The following is a 15,425-nucleotide window of genomic DNA, read 5'->3' as shown; positions in this document are numbered from 1 at the left end:
AGGCTACCTATACATCAAATCTTTGTGAGCTTCCATTGTTATTTGTCTTAATATGGCTTACTATGTGCTCCCTCGAGCATGTTCATCTCCACAAATATTTAGTTTAATGTTGCATTTCCTAGGTCATAAGAGTCTTAGGTTAAGAGTCACAAAATCTGAACATGTAATTTCCTAAGAAACTACAAAAACCTTAAAAATATATTTTCATCATGGGGATAATTCACATAATGTTCTTCACCATACACAAGTTATTAAACATGCGGAGAAATTTACTACCATTAAATAATCACAAATGGATTTCCTGGAAGGAGCTATTCTTCATTGAAAATAGGTGATATATTTCTCTGCTGTCTCCTTTTCTTTTCTTGTTAAAGAGCTTTTTCCTGGCATTTTCCATCTTTCTATTTCTCAGAATATGGATTAAGGGGTACAACATGGGGGTGATAATGGTATAAAACACAGACTAAGATTTATCAATGGATAAGGTAGAAGGAGGTCTCATATGCATAAAAATACAGGGGACAAATTAAAGGATCACCACAGTGATGTGGAAGCCACAGGCAGATGCGACGTTGTGCCTCCCTTCCTGACTAAGATTTTCAGGGAGTGAAGAATTATCCTACAGGAGATAAGTAACAGCATAAAGATGACTACACAGATTGCCCCGGTCTTGTCAACCACAGCGAGGCCAACAATGTAGGTGTCAGTGCAGGCATGTTTTAGTAAAGGGTACATGTCACACATGAAGTGATCAATGACACTGGTGCCACAGAAGGGTAGTTTTTAAACAAAAAGAAGTTGGACTACAGCCTGCAAAGTACCTCCATTCCAGGCGAACAGAAGCAGCAGAACACACACCCACTGATTCATGATGGTCAAATAATGCAAGGGTTTCCAGATGACCATATAGCAGTCACAGGCTATTACCACCAAGAATAAAATCTCAGAACCATAAAGTAAGTGCCCTAGAAAAAGATGGCTCATGCAATGTTGGAAGGAAGTGATTTTCTTCTCATAAAGTATGTCTATAATCATATTTAATGTGACTGTCATAGAAATAAACAGCATCTATAAATGATAAGTAGCCAAGAAAGAAGTACATAGGGGCATCCAGGGTTGGGCTAACCACCACTGTCAAGACAATGAGTAGTTTACCCACCCCTGTCACAATATAGATGAGAAAGACCATGACAAATAATAATTCCTGACCCTGGATCTCTGAGTAAACACCAAGAGGACAAACTCAGTCACATTTTTCCTTTGTTCCATAGGTTCTTCTGTATATATTATTTCAGAGTTCAGGATAAAATTACTAGCAAATATAATTATTACTAGTGACTTACTAAAATCTTAAGATAATCTGTTTATTTATTCAACATTTAGGCATTGTGGTTTATTATGTGACTGTACAGTAAAGATTATAAGAATACAAGACTGCTGAACAGTGATGTCAGCAACATGGTGGAATTAGCACTTCCCTTTGGCTCTCCCCCTTTTGAACTAAAACTAAGTGTATGTTCAATGACCAATGGAGGAAGCCCACACAGCAAAACAGGATGCTTGAGAGACACACAAAGCTATACATCTGAGAGTGGATAGACTGGCCCTCTGGGAAAAAGCAGAGATCGATGAGCACTCCCTCCTGTCCCCTAGTAAGCTTGTGCACACAGACAAATACTGTCCAGCCTGGCACAAGTGCCCCCAAAGTGGGAACATGCACCAGGGTGACTCTAGGAGTAGGCAGTATCAGCCCTTAGACAACTCATGATCAATTTCCTGGCAGGGACAGGGAGCCGGCTGGACCCCTGTGGTCTCAAGGAGCTTAGTCCCAGTGAGGAAGCCATGCCTACTAGGCACAGCGTCCCCTCAGACCACAAGTAGAGATGACAGCTGATCTATCTGCTGGGGCAAGCACACCCCAGTCCCACAAGAGTGTCCATAGGACAATGACCTGAGGAGGCTGCAGGAAGAGGCAGCAGCACCCTTTAGTACACTCATCATTGTCTTCCTGGTGGGGAGGAGAGCTCACTGTGACACTAAGGAGTGGCCATAGCTCAGTCCAGCAAGGATGTACCACCCTCCAACCACAGTCCACACAGTGCCTCAACACACTCCATGCCTGGTCAAGCACCCATAGTAACCCCACAGCTTCCAGCAGATGGGGTGTGGTCAAAAACTCTGAGCTTCTTTCCCCATCATGGAAACAGATGGAATCTGTGACATAAGACATCCACAAATGCCCTGACAAAAGATTAGTTCATCAAACACCATGATAAACTGCAGCAACGATTCAAACTAGAAGGAAATGACAATTCTCCAGAGCCCAACCCTGAAAACACAGAAATTTATAACCTAAATGGCAGAGAATTCAAAATAACTGTCATAAGGAAACTCAACAACTTAGAAGAAAACATAGAACACAATTGAACGAGCTCAGTAATAAAATAAATCTCTTCACCAAAGAGATAGAAACTATAAAAAAAATGAAACAGAAATTCTGGATATGGAAAACACAATTAATTAAATAAAAAATAATCTAGAGTCCTTAAGAAATAGAGCTGATGTTATGGAGGAAAGAATTAGTGATTTACAGAATAAAAATTTAGAAATTCCACAGCTGGAGGAGAAGACACAACTAAGATTTTATAAAAATGGAGGAATTCTTCAAGAAATATCTGACTCAATTAGGAAAACAACATAAGGATTGTATGTATCTCAGAGGGAGAAGGGGAGGAGAAAGGAGTAGAGAGCTTGTTCAAAGAAATAATAGCTGAGAACTCCTCAAACCAGGGGATGGTTCTGGATTTACAAATACAAAAAGCCAATAGAAGCCCTAATTACATCAATGGTAAAGATCTTCTGCAAGGAATATAATGGTAAAAATTGCAAAAGTCGATGGCAAAGAAAAAATATTAAGAGCAGCAAGACAGAAGAAAATAACCTACAAAGGAATCCCTATACGGCTTTCAGCGGATTTCCCAGCAAAAATCCTACAGGCTAGGTGAGAATGAAATGATGAATTAAAAATGCTGAAAGACAAAAACTTTCAGCCAAGAATACATTATCCACTGAAACTTTCTTTCAGATATGATGGAGAAACAAAATCTCCCCCAGATATAATATAAGCTGTGGTAGTTCATCACCACTAGACCTCCCCTACAAAAAATAATTAGATACCCTTACATTGCAAACCAAAAGGCAAAGATCTACAAAGCTTTGAGCAGGGAGATAATTAGACAGACATAATCAGAAAACAGCTCTCTATCAGATCAGAGAGGCAAAGACTCAATAATGACTTAAAAGATAAAGGGAAATAAAGCATCAAAACTAATGATAAACACTTCAACTTAGTCACAAATTCATATTAAAAACATAACAATTTGGACCAGCAATAACTGAGAAGGGGAGAGGAAAGTGAAGGAACCTGCTTGGGTTAATGGAGATAAGAGGCTATGACAAAATAGACTATTTCATCTATGAGATCTTTTATACAATCCTCATGGTAACCACTAAACCAAACATTAGAGCAGAGCTACAATTCATAAAAAGGGAGAAAACTGAGAAAACCTCTTCAGAAAATCAGTAAAATGAAATGGTAGTCAGAAATACAAAGGAAGAGAAACAATGGAAACATAGAATAACCAGAAAACAAGGGGTACAATGGCAGTATCAAGCACTCATCTATCAATAATCACTTCAAATGTAAACGGATTTAATTCTCCAATCAAAAGACACAGAGTGCGTGGCTGGCCCAGTGGTCAGAGTGGTTAAGTTCACACGCTCTGCTGCAGGTGGCCCAGTGTTTCATTGGTTCGAATCCTGGGCATGGACATTTCACTGTTCATCAAAGCATGCTGAGGCAGTGTCCCACATGCCACAACTAGAAGGACCCACAAAGAAGAATATACAACTATGTACCGGGGGTCTTTGGGGAGAAAAAGGAAAAAAAAAATCTTAAAAAAAAAAAGACACAGAATAGCTGAATGGATTAAAAAACAAGACCCAAAATTATGCTACCTTCAGGAAACACAAATCAGCTCTAAAGACAAATACGGGCTCAGAATGAAGGGATGGAAGATGATACTAAAAGCAAATATAAACAAAAGAAAGCAGCTGTTAGTATACTTATATCAGACAAAGCAGACTTTTAAAAAGACAATGAGAAATAAAGAGGGGCAGTATTTGATGATAAAAGGGAAATCCCACCAAGAGGATATAGCACATTAATATATATGCACCCAGCACAGGGGCCCCAAAGTACATAAACCAATTTTTAACAGACTTAAAGAGAGAAAAAAACAGCAACACCATATTAGTAGGGGACATTGACACCCCAATTACATCAATGGACTGATCACCCAGACAAAATTAAACAAGCAAATAGTATAATTAAATGAAACTCTTCAACAGATGGACTTAATAGATATAGAGAGAGCATGCCAACCAAAACTAGCAGACTATGCATTCTTCTCATGTGCACATGGATCATTCTCAAAGATAGACCATATGTCGGGAAACAAGGCAAGCCTCAATAAATTTAAGAAGATTAAAATCATCCCAACCACCGTTTCCAACCATGATACTATGAAACTAAAAATCAACTACCAGAAAGCAACCAGGAAAGTGAGAAATATGTGGAGACTAAACAAAATGCTACTGAAAAACCATTGGATCAATGAAGAAATCAAAGAGGAAATTAAAATATACCTAGAGAGAAACGAAAATAAAAATACAATGTACCAACTCATATGCAATACAGTAAAAGCAGTTGTAAGATGGAAATTCATAGCAATACAGGCCCACTTCAAGAAGCAAGAAACATCTCAAATGATTAATTTTAAAATGTAACTATTAGAACTAGAAACAGAAGAACAAACAAAGCTCAATGTCAGCAGAAGGAGGGAAATAATAAAAGTCAGAGCAGAAATAAATGAAATAGAGACTAAAAATCAGTAAGGAAAGGACTACTAAAAGTAAGAGCTGATTCTTTGAGAGGATTAACAAAATTGACTCACTCTTAGTGAGAGTCACCAAGAGAAAGAAAGACTCAAATAAAATTAGAAATGAAAGAGGGGAATTACAACACTTAAACAGAAATATAAAGGATTATAAGAGAATACTATGAAAAAATATATGCCTACAAATTGGATAAGCTAGAAGAAATGGATAAATTCTTAGACTCATACAGCCTCTCAAAACTGAATCAAGAAAAAATAGAGAATCTGAATAGACCAATCACAAGGAAAGAGATTGAAATAGTAACAAAAAACCTCCCAAAAAAACAAAGACCAGGACCAGATGGCTTCTCTGGAGAATTCTAACAAAAATTCAAAGATTTTGTACCTATCCTTCTCAAACTATTCTGAAAACTTGAAGATGGAATGCTTCCTAACACATTCTATGAGGCCATTATTACCCTGATACCAAAACCAGATAAGGACAACACAAAGAAGGAAAATTACAGGTCAATATCACTGATGAACTTTGATGCAAAAATCCTCAACAAAATATTGGCATACCAAATACAGTGGTACATTAAAAGGATCACACACCATAATAAAGTGAGATTTATTCCACGGATAAATGGATGGTTCAACATCTGAAAATCAATCAGTGTGATACTCGACATTAGCAAAATGAGGAAAAACAATCATATGCTAATCTCAATGGATGCAGAGAAAGCAGTTGGCAAGATCCAACATCATTTATGATAAAAAACCTCAATTAACTCGGTGTAGAAGGAAAGTACCTCAACATAATAAAAGCCATATATAGCAAACCCACAGTCACCGTCATATTTAATGATGAAAAACTGAAAGCCATCCCTCCGAGAACAGGAGAAAGACCAGGGTCCCCACTCATGCCACTCTTATTCAACATAGTACTGGAGGTTTTGGCCAGAGTAATTAGGAAAGAAAAAGAAATAAAAGGAATCCAAACTGGAAAGGAAGAATTGAAACTCTCGCTGTTTGCAGATGTCATGATTCTACATATAGAAAACCCTAATGAATCCACCGGAAAACTATTAGAAATAATCAACAACTACATCAAAGTTGCAGGGTACAAAATCAACTTTTAAAAATCTGTTGCGTTTCTATACACTATCAATGAACTAGCAGAAAGGAAAATCAAGAATACAATCCCATTTACAATCACAGCAAGAAGAATAAAAGATCTAGGAGTAAACTTAGCCAAAGAGGTGTAAGGCCTGTCCACTGAAAACGATAAGACATTATTGAAAGAAACTGAAGATTTAAAGAAATGGAAAGATATTTCACACTTATGGGTCAGAAGAATAAACAGGGTTAGAATGTCCATAATACCTAAAGCAATCTACAGATTCAATGCAATCCCTATTGGAATCCCAATGATGTTTTTCCCAGAAATAGAACAAAGGATCCTAAAATTTATATGGAACAACAAAAGATCCCAAATAGCCAAAACAATCCTGACAAAAAGTAACAAAGCTGGAGGCATCACAGTCCCTGACTTCAAAATTTACTATAAAGCTATAGCAATCAAACGCATGGTACTGGCACAAAAAAAGACACACAGATCAATGCAAGAGAATTTAAAGACCAGAAATAAAACCATCGATCAATGGACAGTTGATCTTTGACAAAACAACCAAGAACATACAAGGGAGAAAGGAAAGTCTCTTCAATAAACGGTGTTTGGAAAACCGGACAGGCACATGCAAAGAATGAAAGTAGACCATTATCTTGAAGCATACACAAAAATTAACTCAAAATGCACTGGACCTGAAACCCTAAGATTCCTAGAAGAAAATATAGGCAGAACTTCTTTGACATTGGTCTTAGCAGAATCTTTTCAAAAACCATGTCTACTCATAAAGGAAAACAAAAAGTTAATGAATGGGATTACATCAGTCTAAAACCTTCTGGAAAGCAAGGGAAACTATGAACAAAATCAAACAACCCACCAACTGGGAGAAAATACTTGCACATCATTTATCCTAAAATAGACTGATCTCCAAAATATACAAGGAACTCATACAACTCAACAAAACAACAAACAACATGATAAAAAATTGGGCAGAGGATGCGAACAGACATTTTCCCAAAGAAGATATACAGATGGCCAATAGATACATGAAATGATGTTTAACATCACTTGTTATTAGGGAAATGCAAATCAAAACTCCAATGAGATATCACCTTACCCAAGTCAGAATGGGTATAATTACCAAGATAAATATCAACAAGTGCTAGAGAGGATGTGAAGAAAAGGGAACCCTCATACACTACTGGGGGGAATGCAAACTGCTTCTGCCACTATGGAAAACAGTATAGGGATTTTTCAAAAAGTTAAAAATAGATATAACATACAATCTAGCTATCCCACTACTGGGTATTTATCCAAAGAACTTTAAATCAATGACCCAAAGAGATTTATGCACTCCTATGTTCATTGCAGCATTATTCACAAAAGATGTGGAAGCAACCCAACTGCCCTTCTATGGATGAATGGATAAAGAACATGTGGTGTATATATATATGTATGTTGTATACAATATTGTATGCAAATACTTTTCAACCATAAAAAAGGCAAAATTGTCCCATTTGCAGCAATGTGGATGGAACTTGAGGGTATGATGTTAAGCTAAGCAAGCCAGACAGAGAAAGGCAAATACTGCATGATTTCACTCATATGTGGAAGATAACAAATACATGGATAAAGATAACAAATACATGGATAAACAGGTTAATAGTTACCAGAGGTGAAGGGGGTTAGGAAGTGGGTGAAAGGGATAAAGGGGCACATATGTAAAGTGATGAACAAAAATTAGACTACTGGGGGTGAGCAGGATGAAATCTATTCAGGAATTCTTAAATAATAATATACAACCAAAATTACCATTATGATCTCAATAAAATTTACTGGAAAAAAAATTTTAAAAATGCGGTTTATATGTCTACTCACACACAAACGCACACTCACACACACACAATGGAATACTACTCAGCCATAGAAAAGAAAAAAATTCTTCCAGTTGCAACAGTATGGATAGAACTTGAGGGTATGACACTGAGTAAAATAAATCAGAGAGAGAAAGACAAATACCATATGATTTCACTCATACGTGGATGATAAACAATGAAACACGTAAATAACAATAACAGATTAGAAGCTATTGGAGAAGGGATGGCAGGAGGGCAAAAAGAGTAAATGGGCACATCTCAACGGTGATGGATAAAAACTGCACTGTTGGAGGTGAATATGATGTACTCTATGCAGAAAGTGAAATATAGTGACATACAGCTGAAATTTACCCATTTGTAGGACAATATGACCTCAATAAAAAATAAACAAAAAGACACACTGAAAAGTTAGTAAACATAGAGGATAGTAGGAAATGGAGAGAAGAAAAAAAACTGAAATTGAAGAGAAAAATAGGAACCATATTCTTCAGGGCAGTGCAGAGCTTAGTAAGGCAGTTGGATTTGGTAAAATATTTAAAGTGAGAGTAAGTAATTTAGACAAGATTTTTTTAACTTAGGAAATCTTCCATCTAAAACATTTCAAAATTAAGATAGAAGAGCCTTTTTAAAATTACTAACAAATCCCATGCTATACCACACTAAGAAAGTTAAGAAATATCCCACATATTTGTGTTTCTGCTTGAGTACTAACACAATGCTTACCGAGTAGGTGTTTAGTAAAAATTAAATGAATATATCAACAGCTCTGTATAGTACCAATCATTTTTACGCTCTCTAACTTACTTGTAGCCTTTTATGTCTCCCTTCTTTCTTATGAGTAGGGAAGACAGAATCACAGTCAACTATCTATCAGATAGAATAAAACACTTTACCGAAGATTCCATCCCCAATTGTACTGAAAACCATAGGTGTGTGGCTGCCCAAACTTTGAATGCACTCAAATGATTTGTTAGTGTCCCAGAGGATGCAGTATTCACTTTGCCAAAATACAATCCAAAAAACTACATTTTCCAGATTTCCTTGATTGTCGAGTACAGACATTTGACTGGGGTTTTGCCAACAAGGATCGTCTGTGCAAGTCTTCAAATTGGAATTTAGTTATCTGAGGCTGGGTTCTCGTAGAGAGTCAATAGAGTCAGAGTGGTTCCTAGGTCAGGGCAGTGGTGGCACATTTCCAGTTAGCCAGTGCCAACATGGTCATGGAGTTAGCAGAGGCAACATCTCTTTTGTCATGCCAGTTCTGCCAGGTGTGCTTCTGTAAGTTGTTCCTTGTAACAGCCTTGACTTGGTGACTCTAGCTCTTACAAAGATTCTTGATGCTGCCATTTCATATATTAAGTCCCTTCTAAATTAAGCTCTCTAGATATGATTATGTCTCTTCAGATAAGATCTCTAATGTTTGCCAAACAAATCTAAAATTCTTCATTTCAATTTATCGCCAAGATGTAATGACATCAGTTTCAGAACTATTCCAGTTAATAAAGCTTGTTTTTACAAATGAATTCATTCTAAAAATTGTTACATGGAAATTATAGCAGTTTGTTGAGTAAATACTTATCAAGTATATACTCTGTGCCAATCTCTGTTTTAGGTGCTTTTATATTTGGTAGTGAACAAAACAAGTAATCCTTTTACTTTTATAGAGTTTACGCAGTAGTTGGAAGACAGAAACAAAAGATGAATCAGATTGCGGAAATGCTGAAGAGAAAATTAACAGAGATGTTTTTTAGAGACTAACTCATGGAGAAAGAGCATGGCTTTACATGTATGGTTAAGAAAGACCTCTCTTAGAAGGGGGCAGTTGGACTGAGGACTGGGCAATGACGATGAGCCAGTGATTTGGATCTCTAGAAGACAACCATTTTGGGAATAAAGAAAACCTAGTGCAGAGGCCCTAGGGCAAGAATTAAGCCATTGGGACTGAAACATAGGCAACATGGGAGAGGGTGGTATTGGCTAACATTAAGTAGATGTGTGTGTGAGTGGTGAGCAATTGTGCAAAGTCTTACAGGCTATGAAAAGGCCAGTTACCTTTTAGTGCAAATTTGGTTAAACAGATTGCTTTCTTTCTACAAATCAGCTTAGCTCAGTATCTTGAAGTCATAGTTGCTTGAATATATATCATATATATGTGTATATTGGTGTGTATAATGGCTAATTTAGTTTCACCCTGATTTTAATTAGTACTGCCTTCATTATAAGTTTAAGGATGCTCAGTGATCTTTGAGTCAGAAGAAACAGGAAGAGTTCATGATATTTATACAAGTCAGATAAAATTCCCCTTCCCACGTACAGAAATTCTTCTCTGGTGGTTTTTCTCATGACTTTCAGCTCATTGTCTCCCATGCCTGGACATGATTAGATAAATGCTGTAAATTCTTCCTCAGGTCTTCTTTGAACACTCAATCTAAAGTGGCCCCTTGCCTTCTGAGTCACTCTCTGTTACATCACTTCTTTATTTTTTAAGAACTTTTTGCACTCTATTTTTTGACATATGTTTACTTATTTATTGCTTATCTCTCATAACTGGAAACTTTCTTTGCCCATATATACATCATTTTTATGATATTTAGCATAGTGTTTAAGAGCACAGTTTCTGAAAGAAAACTACATGGGTTCAAACCCTACCTTAGGTATCTGCCAGCTCTGTGACCTTGAGCAAGTTAGTTAAAGTTTTCCAAACTTCAGTTAATTATTTCTGGAGAACAGGAATAATTCTAGCTATTTCATAAATCTCTTATAAGGATTATACAAAGTAATGTTTTCATAGCATATGCCACATTACAATTCATAAATAATAGACTTTAATACAATTATAATTATGTCGCATCCTTCTTATTTGACATTAAGAAAATTCATTCAATTATGAGGTTTTCCTAAACCTTATTTTAATTTGAGTGACATTGACATTATTAACAAATTATTCAGAGTTAAATCTCATCCATCTTACGCTAATTTCATTTCGTATACTTTCAGACGTCTTAAAGTCCCTGATAGCCTCTAATATAATATTTACATAGAATTGAATCATAAAAATAAATCACGGGGTTCAAAAAGTCAGACAAATTGGACACTGATGTAGAAGTGAAAGAGGCAAAAAAATCAGTGACATTGATTATGCACCTCCTGAGCACCAGACATTGTCCTGGATGCTTTGCACGCATTATCCCATCTAATGCTTAAAATAATCATATGAGCAAAGCATTACTATTTCTTTATCTTTAGTAACTGAGAAGAAAATGATACTCTGAGATCACACATGTGGTGTTACATTAACTAGTGAGCTGAAATATGACTCTAATTTAGTTGAATACAGACTAAAAAATTATTCCACATTATCTGAAACTCTGCTGCTTACAGGACTTCCAGACATTGAATAATGCCCCAAGACTCTGTACACAACTGCTTGATCTTCAAGGAAAAAATTACGTAGGTCATAATTTAGGTTGAGTTGGTCATACAAGAGGGTACATTTTTCACCTAAAAAGACAAAGACAGGGTAAGACCCAATCCTAGCTGGAAATTGAGTCAGTACAAGCGAATACTTTTGGCTTTTGAACACACATTTATAATGTTTTCTATGTGTTAGATATTGTTATGAGCACTTAACAAATATTAACTCATTTATGTTCTCCAAGGACTTTATGGGACAGGTAGTATCATTATTGTTTATACAGATAAAGAAAATGTGGCATAGAGATTTTAAACAAATTCCTCAGGTCACATGTAAACCCAGGTAATCTGACTCCAGAGGCCTGTCTTAATCACTGCACCATACTGTCTTCTCTAAGAAATATCTATATTTTGTGAGTTCATATTCTGGTTGCCTGCTCTGTTGGCCTCAGATTCATAGTAAAAGGAAGGTTTCACCATTCAGAAAGGATTTGTGAGGAGAAAATCAGACCCACAAATGACTCAGCCCCAAGAACATGGAGGCACAGGGTAAATGTAGATTAGAAAACCAGGAGCCAGAGGTTCAGTAGTGGCCAAGAAGTTTGGAAACCATTCCAGTCCTCAAGAACTTCTTAAATGACAGTCAGGTTTCTGAATATCCTTCACAACAGAAAGATGCAGAGTATCATTCCTTCTAAGGGTCACTAAAAGATTAGATTAATGAATATTTTTATTACACTTTCAGGGACTCCAGTAATAATGAATATTCATAATAACTAACATCCATTAAGCATTCAGTGGTAATAACAGCTTTGCAAGGATTATTTATTTGATCCTGATAGTATCTCTATAATTCCTTTTAATTGAATCCTCAAGTTGTGTTTTGCCAAAATTCACACAATAAGTACAAAAATTAAGTTTTATCAGGACTGTCATACTCAGAAAATTTGCTCTAAACCATTCTAATATACTAAATTTTATCATCTATATCTCTACAACATGTTTACAAATATGATGCATAAATTCTCCTTCACACAACAAAACCATGAGAAAAGCTCTCAACGTAAATGACTAGTTAAGATAACAATAACCATGAGTTTTAGTCCAAAGAATGTGGCACGAATAAACAACAGGTCTTTCCTTTGGAAGAAGAAAGAGAAAGAAAGAATCAGTCCTGCTGTGACAGAAGATTAAGAAGTACCGAAAAATATATATGGACAAAATAGACCTAAAATATCCTATATACCCAGATTTTTTTGCTTTGTAACTACAAAGACAGTGAGCTTCCTTTGCATGATTTATCAAAATTTCAGCATCTCATGATTCCCATAACTTTAGCTGTGAAGGATCCTTTCCAGGAATGCCCGAATAAGTTGCCTCCAGAGAAAGATGGCAGATGAGGATTTACCAGATCCTAGATCCCACATAGAAACATGCAGAAAACAACTAAACTGACTAACATAACTTTATAGGGCCTTAAGAAACTAGGCAAAGGCATACAGCAACCAAAGACAGGTCCAACCAGTAAAAAATTGCATCCAAAATTGTAGGATTTTATGATATGATTTGTAGTAAAGATTATTACTTGAAGAATTTTAGAAACAGAGTACAGTGACTGCATCTAAAGAAGAATTGGGAGACTCTGGTGATGGATAGGTAGGAGCTTTACTTACACTTTTACTGTTCTGTATGGATTTTCTTTTTAATATTTATTATCTATTACATTTTCATTTCTTTATTTTAAAATATAAATATATGACTAAAATTTCATATGCAATGCAAACGAAATTGAACAAAGAAGATAGTCAATGTAGCACTAAATTTTTTAACTAACACAGTTAAAAGAATGAAGATAAAAAACAAGAATCTGACTAAAGATAAAACTAAGAATGAGAAAAAATTAATAAAAGTAAATGAAGAAATTAATTAAAAATTAGTGTAAATCTATAGACATTTCTTTAATTTACTGAACATTTTTTATTGACCTCTTACCATATATGCATTTCACCTTTCTAGCTACAGTGATAAACAAGATATTATAGAGCCTACATTCTTTCAGGGAAACTGTTATTCATAACACAAACATATAGTTCATTCTTTAATTATAATTATCATAAATCCCGTAGAGAAAGAAAAGTTTGCTTCAGATTTAAGAATAGTTCTACATGCAAGGAGAATGGCATTAATGTCAAATAACTCTCTTCATGGTGAATGTCGAACTTATTTACTGCCAGATATGACTTTTCTTCTCCAGAGCTTCTTCATAGCATTTGCCATCTCTGTATTTCTTAGAGTATAGATTAACGGGTTCAGCATAGGGGTAATGACTGTATAGAACACACTCAATGATTTGTCAATGGGGAAGGTCTTAGCAGGTCTTGCATACATGAAAATACAGGGAACAAAGAAGAAGACAACCACAGTGATGTGGGAACCACAGGTCTGGAGGGCTTTCCGCCTCCCTTCCTGACTAAGGTTCTTTAGAGAGTGCAAGATGACACCATAAGAGAAGAGTAACAGCAGAAACACAATAATACAGCTTACTCCTCCATTAGCCACTGCTAAGAGGCCAGTGACATAGGTGTCAGTACAGAGAAGTTTCAATAAAGGATACATGTCACACATAAAGTGGTCAATGACATTGGGGCCACAGAATGGGAGCCCATAAATAGTGCTAAGTTGAATTACTGAGTGCAGAAAACCAAAAATCCAAGACACTACTAGCAGCACATAAACACCCATTGCCTCGTGATAACCAAACAATGCAAGGGCTTACAGATGGCCACATAGCGGTCATAGGCCATCACCAACAGAAGAAAGACCTCTGATCCACCAAAAAACTGCTCTATAAAGAGCTGTGTCATACAAGAGTGGAAGGATATGGCATTTTCCCCAACGAACAATTCTGAAATCAATCTGGGGGAAATGGAAGATGAATAAAGGACATCTATAAATGACAGCCTAGCAAGAAAGAAGTACACTGGGGAGTCCAAAGTCGTACTCAGAGTCACAGTCACAACAATGAGCATGTTGCCCACCATGGTCAAAACGTAACAGAGCAAAAACATAACAAAAAGGACTTTCTGCTCCTTTGGATTCTGTGTGAGTCCCAAGAGGACAAAGTAAGTCACATTGTTCCTTGCTTCCATAGTCTTAATAGGTGCTGCCCTCAGATATTAGAAGCAGTTTACCTACAAAACAAGGGGGGAATCTTTTAAGTGTACTATAAACCTAATTTTTTACTTACTCATCCAATTAAATAACTGGGTTTGGAGTACCTATTTGTGTCAAATGTGTCATACTCATTGTGATTACCAAGGTGAATAAGACATAGTTCCCTACCCTCAGTGATATGATGCATGATGAGGTTGCAGCCAATTCCAGGGTGATGTAATAAGTGCCATTATAAAAATATTCACACAAAGCTAAGGGTTGCAGTGTAGGAATATTTCACTCAAACTCAAATCAGAGAAGGCTTCTCAGAGGAAGCAATGTTTTAGCTGAGTTTTAAAAGACAAGTGAAAAAACACAAGAAAATTGAAATGGAATTCCATAAAAAGTTCACCATTTATAATGCCACAAAAGTATGATACTTAAGACCCATTGAAGAAGTTTTACATACTCAAATTGAGTAGATAAAATTATGAATGGAAGCTTGCTGTCCTGGATTGTGTCAGACCTCATTGAAACCTTTTTCTTAGGGTCACTAGATGGATATTCCACCTTCCTGTGAAGAATAATGTTGAAGCACTTCAATTTTGTGTCTCAAGCCCATATCTCTCCCCTAATTTTCAAGTGTGTATATGCAACATCTGTAATTTTATACATCTTCAATTGGATATCAATTTCGTATTTATAAAACTAAGTTTTTAATTTTCCACAATAAACATTGATGTTCCTCATCTCATTAAAAGGTACCATCTTTTGTGTAATTGATCAGATCTCGCAGTGTCCTTCACTCCTTTATTGTTCTAAATTGCTTATTCATATCTTTGACAAATCCTGTTGACTGTACTTTCTAATCACAAATTTGGTCATTTCCCAAATACCCATTTCCTTCTTGGCCCA

General features: G+C 36.1%; 2 pseudogenes; both read right to left on the bottom strand.

Moving 5' to 3' along the window:
- Positions 1 to 286: 286 nt before the first annotated feature.
- On the bottom strand, positions 287 to 1,269 carry LOC123278148 (putative olfactory receptor 4A4; annotated as a pseudogene).
- A 12,308-nt stretch (positions 1,270 to 13,577) lies between these two features.
- LOC106844100 (olfactory receptor 4A47-like) lies at positions 13,578 to 14,506 on the bottom strand (annotated as a pseudogene).
- Between the last annotated feature and the right edge of the window lie 919 nt (positions 14,507 to 15,425).

Source organism: Equus asinus, chromosome 17 (genome assembly GCF_041296235.1).
Source record: "Equus asinus isolate D_3611 breed Donkey chromosome 17, EquAss-T2T_v2, whole genome shotgun sequence".
In the NCBI taxonomy this organism is placed as follows: domain Eukaryota; kingdom Metazoa; phylum Chordata; class Mammalia; order Perissodactyla; family Equidae; genus Equus; species Equus asinus.
The sequence above is the reverse complement of the archived record's forward strand: the minus strand, read 5'-3'. Positions and strand labels throughout refer to the sequence as shown.